This window comes from Callospermophilus lateralis, chromosome 6, assembly GCF_048772815.1.
Source record: "Callospermophilus lateralis isolate mCalLat2 chromosome 6, mCalLat2.hap1, whole genome shotgun sequence".
Classification (NCBI taxonomy): Eukaryota; Metazoa; Chordata; class Mammalia; order Rodentia; family Sciuridae; genus Callospermophilus; species Callospermophilus lateralis.
The window spans coordinates 121129164-121136512 of record NC_135310.1 but is presented as its reverse complement, the minus strand read 5'-3'; the positions used below and the strand labels follow the sequence as shown (position 1 = coordinate 121136512).

General features: G+C 38.8%; 1 pseudogene; it reads left to right on the top strand.

Moving 5' to 3' along the window:
* Nucleotides 1-692: 692 nt before the first annotated feature.
* LOC143401991 (HLA class II histocompatibility antigen, DQ alpha 2 chain-like) lies at nucleotides 693-6547 on the top strand (annotated as a pseudogene).
* Nucleotides 6548-7349: the final 802 nt, after the last annotated feature.

Genomic DNA, 7349 nt, shown 5'->3' with positions numbered 1-7349 from the left:
AAAACTGTTTGGTCTACTGCTAGAAACTCAAGAGATTTGTAAATGTAAGTTAGAATTATAAAAGCAACAATTACAGTGTGTTATTCAGAAAGATAGAAGCTACAAAGTAAATGGAATACGTTCTGAGTAGATCCAGAAACATCTTCTAATTACAGATGCATATGTGGAAATAGTGAAGCATAAGATTTTCAGTAGCTTCAAAAATCTATGCCAAAAGTTTTAATCCTAACTTTAGATAAATGTGAAACTCCACAGGGGCTCATAGTTTATGGGAGGCATAATTAATGGAAGCAGTTATCATTGATGAACATATCCACAAATTTCAATTTAAAATATGTAACACCATACACAGACAGACCATAAGGAGCATATAAAGCAGAAAAAAAAATAGGAAGATGTAGAAAAGAACATGTTGATGTGGATGATTCTATATGATGTTATGGCTCTACTTGATACTATGAATTTTTTAATTATTTGAAAATACAGATGTTTAAAATTCTGGGGCTTTTGAGACTATGAATAAAAACTTGCTTAATTGGAAGTACAGAAATAGGTCAAAATAAAATGTTACTTGATTCCTACTATTGGAGATCTTTTTGAAAATAAAGCTAACCCAAATATAGAAAAACACATTGGAAAAATTTTTTTTCTTATTTGGTTTCTCTAGTGTCCCAGTCACCAAAAACACTAGGATGAGGGATGTGGAGTGGGTGGAGTGGGATATGACACAACGAAGATTTCCTGGAACAGTAATAGTTAATATGGACTCAAGGGACACCGTACAGTGACCATCCATGAGGCTTCCCAGCACATCCACCTCCAGGCTCCTCCCTGGATCTGCACATTCTGCCAGGGTCCATGGAGGTCCCTGTTCCTCTCCTCCATCTACAGAATGAAAGTTCCCTCTGCTCCATTGTGAATCTGTGCTCCTACAGCATTCAACACAGGGGAAGTTCACAGGCTCCTTCCAGGTCTCTTTGTAAAACTACTTCAACTGGCAACTGAGGTGTCAGCTCCAGGGGTTTCTCTAATGGGCTGAAACCCCAGACAGCAAGGGTAGCTCTGGGCTCCTCCTAATGCTTTCTTCCAGGAGTTCTCTTTAGGTCACTTTCTTTGCACAGTTCTCATCCCTTCCTCTATTCAGAAAAGTGACTTCTGAGGTTTCCATTGGAGGAAGGTGGCCATGAAGAAAGCTCTGATCCTGGGGGGCCCTCACCCTGCTGGCCATTGTGAGCCCCTGTGGAGGTGAGGACATAGTGGGTGAGTACATGGTTGGGGATTTAGGACTGTGAGAGAAAACTGAAAAAACCTGACTGAATTTTTTGCCCCATAGTAGTATATGAAACCACAGTTCCCCTGAATCTGAATTGTTACACTTATTTTCCCTCCAAGAAACCAAAACCCCTAAAACCTAATCTTAGTACACTAGACTGAATTCTACAATGTCCACCTCTCACTGAGTATTCACAAAGGGCATTATTGTCTTTCTAAAGTCAGAACCAAATGACATACTCAGGCATTATTACAGCATTAATTTATGATAACTCCTGAAATTAGAGATCTTTCTCCAAGTATATTGTTTTCCTTTCACAGCAGATTATGAACCTACTACTCCTCGCCCACTTTAAACTCTTTCTCAAAGCCATTGCAGATTTATTCTGATTTTATCCATTTTCTTAGGATAACTAAGTCCATAAATGTTTTTGCAATACAGAAAATAGTATGTCACTTTTTGGTTTCTTTCCAGCATAATTTATATTTTCCAAGTTTGGGCTCGGGAGACAAGGAGGATAAATTTGACTGAAGATCATTAGATTGGGAAAAATTAAAATGATTAGCAGAATGACATTGAGCAAGTCAATTCCATATGTTGATCTTCAGATTTCCCACGTGTATAATTAATTAATACAATATTCAGAGAAACACACAGATAAAATAAATAATCAAATGAGTATTCTAAGTAATAAAGAGCCCTATAAGTGCCGAGGTTTGGCATTATTATAAGTGTAACATCTTGGTTTTTTGTCTCAGAAAACTGGGATAATGTTTGATGGAAAACCTATGGACTTAGAAATAAGTTAGTCTCAGCTGGTCAGCCCAAACTCCAAATCCTGTCACATCTAACCATCAAAGCGCTAGAAGGAGGGCAAAACAGATTAATTTACATCATTCTGTAACCCTCTCTGCTTTCCCTTTCCATTTCCACAATACCTTCTTAATCTATGACTCACCCCAGTACATATCAGCCTCCTCTCTAGACCTTTACACTGCTATATCATGGACACTGAAATAATCACTAAAGTTGAACCTCCCCCAAAAAAATCTAAGCAAAGAAAAGTATTAAAAAATGGAATACAGTGAAATCTTTAAAATATTTCCTAATCATCATTTATTCATTTATCTAACAAATGTTAGATTTGTTAGAATCTACTAAGTTCTCAAGGTACAGAAGTGAATAACACATAACATCCCTATTTCTCATGAAGCATACAATATCATGGAAAAGACAATTTGCATGAAAACAAATTTAATTTTTAGTTAATTAAAATTTAAAACTTAGTCAATTTTTAAATTTATCTCTCAATAACTTGAAGAGGGAAAAGACAGAAATGGAGACTTTGACATCACACTATGCAAAATAGGAAACCACATGCTATTAGTCTCTTTACCCAAATTCATATGTTCAAATCCTACCTTCTAAGGAGATGGTTTAGGAGATTGGGACTTTAATAGATTATTAGACTGAGACAAGTGCCCTTTTAAGATGTTTCTAAGAATTCTCACTGGCTTTTTATTTTTTCTTTCTTTTGTACTAGGGATTAAACTTAGGGGTGTTTTACCACTGAGTACATCCCCAATTTTTTCTTTATTTTTTGCTTTGAGACAGGGTCTCACGAAATTGCTTAGGCCTTGCTAAATTGCTGAGGCTGATTTTGAACTGTGATGCTCCTGCCTCATCTTCCTGAGTCACTGGGATTACAGGTGTATGCTATTGCACCCAGCCTCACTTGCCCCTTCTGCTATATGAAGTATAGTGAAAAGATGGCCTTCTAGAGAATAGCCCCTGCAAAAGTCACATCTGCTAGTGTCCTGATGTTGATTTTTCTAAGCCCCAGAACTAAGATAAAGAAATGTCTGCTTTTATAATTCAACCAGTTTATAGAATGTTGTTAAAACAACCCCAAATGGACTAAGATAGAAAATAGGTACCAGAAGAAGGTGAAACCAGTATGGAAACAGCTTTGGAATTGCAAGATGGATATAGGCTGCAAAGATTTTCTGCTGTATGCTATAAAAGCTCCACACCATCATGGACAGAATGTGAAGGATGATTCTTGCAGAGGCCCAAAAGGAAAAGAAGAGAGCTATAAAGAGAGAGCCTCAATCTCCTTAGAGAATACCTAAGAAATACCTAAGAATCAAAGTAATCCTGAAAAATTGCTTGTAGATTTTTAGAAGTAAAGATTATTCTGATGAGGCCTCAATTGAAAATGAAGAGCATATTATTAGAAACTGTAGTAAAGGTGATTCTTATTATGGCAAAGAATGAGGTTGAATTGTGTTTGTATCCTAGTGTTTCTTAGAAGGTAGATCTTGTGAGAAAATAAATTATATATTTGGGTAAGGAAATTTCTGAGCATAGTGTTGGAGGTGCAACTTGGATATTCTTGACTATTTGTACCATATGATAAATTATTTAAAATGAAGTTAATAAGAAAAAATAAGCAGACCTTTAAAATTTGGATAATCCTCAGTCTATACATACTGTTAAAAATGAGACAGCCTGTTTGGAAAAGAGCAGGCTATGGCCTAGGGACCATTTGATAAGGACATTAGTATGGAGTAGTCATCTCAACCAAAGCCAGGTGCTAGTATGAAGACAATGGCAAGGTTAGTCAGCATCTAAACAGTAGCCAGGACCTGTTATCCCAGGCAATGGAAGAATGACCTCAAATGCATTTCAGAGGTCACTGGAGTTTCTACCATCCACCAAAGGTCTAGAGGCAAGTGCCCTGGAAACACTGAAGTCTCTGCAGAAAGCCCCTATTAGGGCAATTCCCAGCAGATCCAGGGCAGTACAACACAGGCACACAGCCAATACCTAGGTAGGGCCACCATAAAAAACTGTCATGGGCCTGGGGATGTGGCTCAAGTGATAGCGCGCTCGCCTGGCATGCGTGCGGCCTGGGTTCAATCCTCAGCACCACAAAGATGTGGTGTCCACTGAAAACTAAAAAAATAAATATTAAAATTCTCTCTCTCTTTAAAAAAAAAAAAAAGAAAGAAAGAACTGGCATGAAAGTGGAGCAAAGGCCTATAGGGCAAGTGCCCTGGAAACACTGAAGTCACTGCAGAAAGCCCCAATTAGAATAATGCCCAGCAGATCCAGGGAAGTACAAACCAGGCACACAGCCAGTACTTAGGTAGCGCTGCCATAAGGAACTGGCATGAAGGTGGAGCCTCCCAAAGCCATGGGGTCAGTACCTTCTGGAACCTTGTAGGCCCAAATACTACCACGGAAGACACTTGAGGTCAAAACATCAAACCAAAGAATATTATTTTCTATCTGCAAGTTTTTGGACTTGCTCAAGACCTGCCACTCCTTTCCTTTTTCCTACTTTGCCATTTTGGAACAGGCGTGTCTATCTGACATCTGCCTCACCATTGTACTTTGGAAGCACACAACATGTTTGATTTCACAGCTTCATAACTGGAGAATAATTTTCCTCAGAATACCTTGAATCAGGGATATCTGATTTAAATGATATTTAGATGGGAGTTTGGACTTTAGACTTTTATGTTGGTGCCAAAACAAGTCAAAAACCTCTGAGACTCTTGAGATAGAATAAATGCAATTGGGAAAGACATGGACTTGCAAGTCCAGAAGCAGAATATACAGGTTATTTATGATATTTTGGTATAGCAACCAAATAGATAATACACTGCAATATTCGCAGTATTTCCTATGCCTTCTTATTTATGAAGTTTTTTTCCTCTCCCTATATCTCACCTGCCCACTCTTATCTTCATGCTCTGGAATGGTTATTCCTCAGCTGACCATGTCAGCACTTATGGCACAAATATCTACCAGACATATGGTGACTGTGGCCAGTTTACCTATGAATTTGATGGAGATGAGCTGTTCTATGTAGACCTGGAAAAGAAAAAAGGAGACTGTGTGGAGACAGCCTGAGTTTAGCAATTTCACGACATTTGAAATTCAGAAGGTCCTGATAAACCTTGTTGTGGTCAAAAAAACTTGGACACTTTGATTAAAGATTCCAACTTTACAGCTGCCACCAATGGTAAGTGTCCACATTCTGCTTCTCCTCACTGCACCTCCTCACATTCAGGTCTGATCTCTTCCTTCCCTGGGGGTAGCTGTTCTTTCCATTACAACGTAAATTCCTCCCCCTTTCTAGTACACGTATTGGCCAATACTTAGTCCACATCATATTCTTTTAATCTTTAAATATCCCTCTGCTAGGTTCCATGAGATGTTCCTTACTTCCTACACAAGGATATTCCCAACTTCTTGGCCTAAGAACCTCTAAGTTGGTTCATATCTCTCTCTCTCTCTCTCTCTCTCTCTCTCTCTCTCTCTCTCTCTCTCACACACACACACACACACACACACACACACTCAGACACACACATACACATGCCCTGTGGGTGCCCAAAGAGAAAGATGTGTTCTAAATTTCAAAGTGAAAAAATAGAAGCAGTAACTAGTTTAAAAATTATTCTAAAATGACAAGAAAATATCTCATTAGTATCCAGGGAATACTAGGCGCCTCCAAAATGATTAAAAATCTCAAGGCACAGTTATCATAAATGCCAATAAGTGTGCTGTTTTCATTGTAGAAATTCCTGAAGTGGCTGTGTTCCCCAAATCTCCTGTGACCTGGGCATTCCCAACACCCTCATCTGTCTAGTGGATGACATCTTTCCTTCTGTGACCAATATCACTTGGTTTTGCAACGGACATTTAGTTCCAGAGGGTATTGCTGAGACCACCTTCTATCCCAAGAGTGACCACTCCTTCCTCAAGTTCAGCTACCTCACTTTTGTCCCCTCCACTGAGGATTTCTATGACTGCAAGGTGGAACACTGGGGCCTAGAAGAGCCGCTCCTCAAGCACTGGGGTATGTTGAAATCCCATCATCACTTGTCTACCTTCCAATTATATCCACAAGCTACATGGTCTTGCCTTAAACCTTTAACCCCAATTGTCACAAACTTATTTCCCACAATTGCAAAGTTGTCCAATAATTGACTTCACTCTTTCCCAAGGTATAGATGTCTTGCATGTTTCCAAACACATGCACCATTTCCCCTCAGACACACCCTGTCCTGTGACTATGTTTCTTTTTTCTCACAATCTGAGCTTCCAACCCCTATGTCAGAGCTGATAGAGACTGTGGTCTGTGCCATGGGGTTGCCTCTGAGCCTCACAAGTGTTTTGATAGGCACCATTCTCATCATCCAAGTCCTGCACTCCCGTGGAACTTCCAGCCACCATAGGACCTCATGTATGATAACCTAGAAAACAGGTAAGGACTCAGATGTGTCATTTCTGTAACAATGTCACTGGAGATAGGGAGGCTGGGAGTGCAGGGTTAGACTCCTATATGCCTAAATATATTTAAAAACTTATGGGCTAATTGAAGAATAGCTTGACCTTGGACAGAGGCACAGGCTCCATCAACCTCTTGCTGTCTGCTGTTTCAGATAATCACAATTTACAAGAAAGAAGAGGAATGGTTGGCTGACTCTAGCTCTCTGTGCAGGCCTTGCTATATGACTTAGACCCACTTCCTGTTCTGGTTTATCATATTGCTCCTTCCATGCCCTCCTCCCTGTCCTACTGAGTGGAATTTATGAAACATTTTTCCCACAGAGATTACTTACTCTTATAAAATCTTCCAACTTAGTCTTACATGATTGCCTACCTTTCACAGAGAGACCTGTCCCAACCATTTACCTACTTGGCTTTTGGTCACTCTCATCCAAAATATGTGTGAAAATTAAATAAATAAATCTCTTTCTGTGGTGTCTTTGCTTAGAGTATACTTTTCCTCTGTCTTTTCCTAGAATTGATTTAAGTTGTGCACAAGAATGGAAGAGCTTATGTTGAAATTATAGCAGATTTCTTAGGTCCTTAACTTCTTTATCAAGCCATATTAATAATACCACAGCTGAAGTAGCAAAATGATATTGTATCATAATAAAAGATTTTTTTACATTCAGTATTTCCTTTTTGCTCTCACTCTTTCTTTACCCTTTTCAAATTCAGTGAATATAGTGAATATTTTATTCCCTAAATGTAGTATTTTTATGAAAAAAGA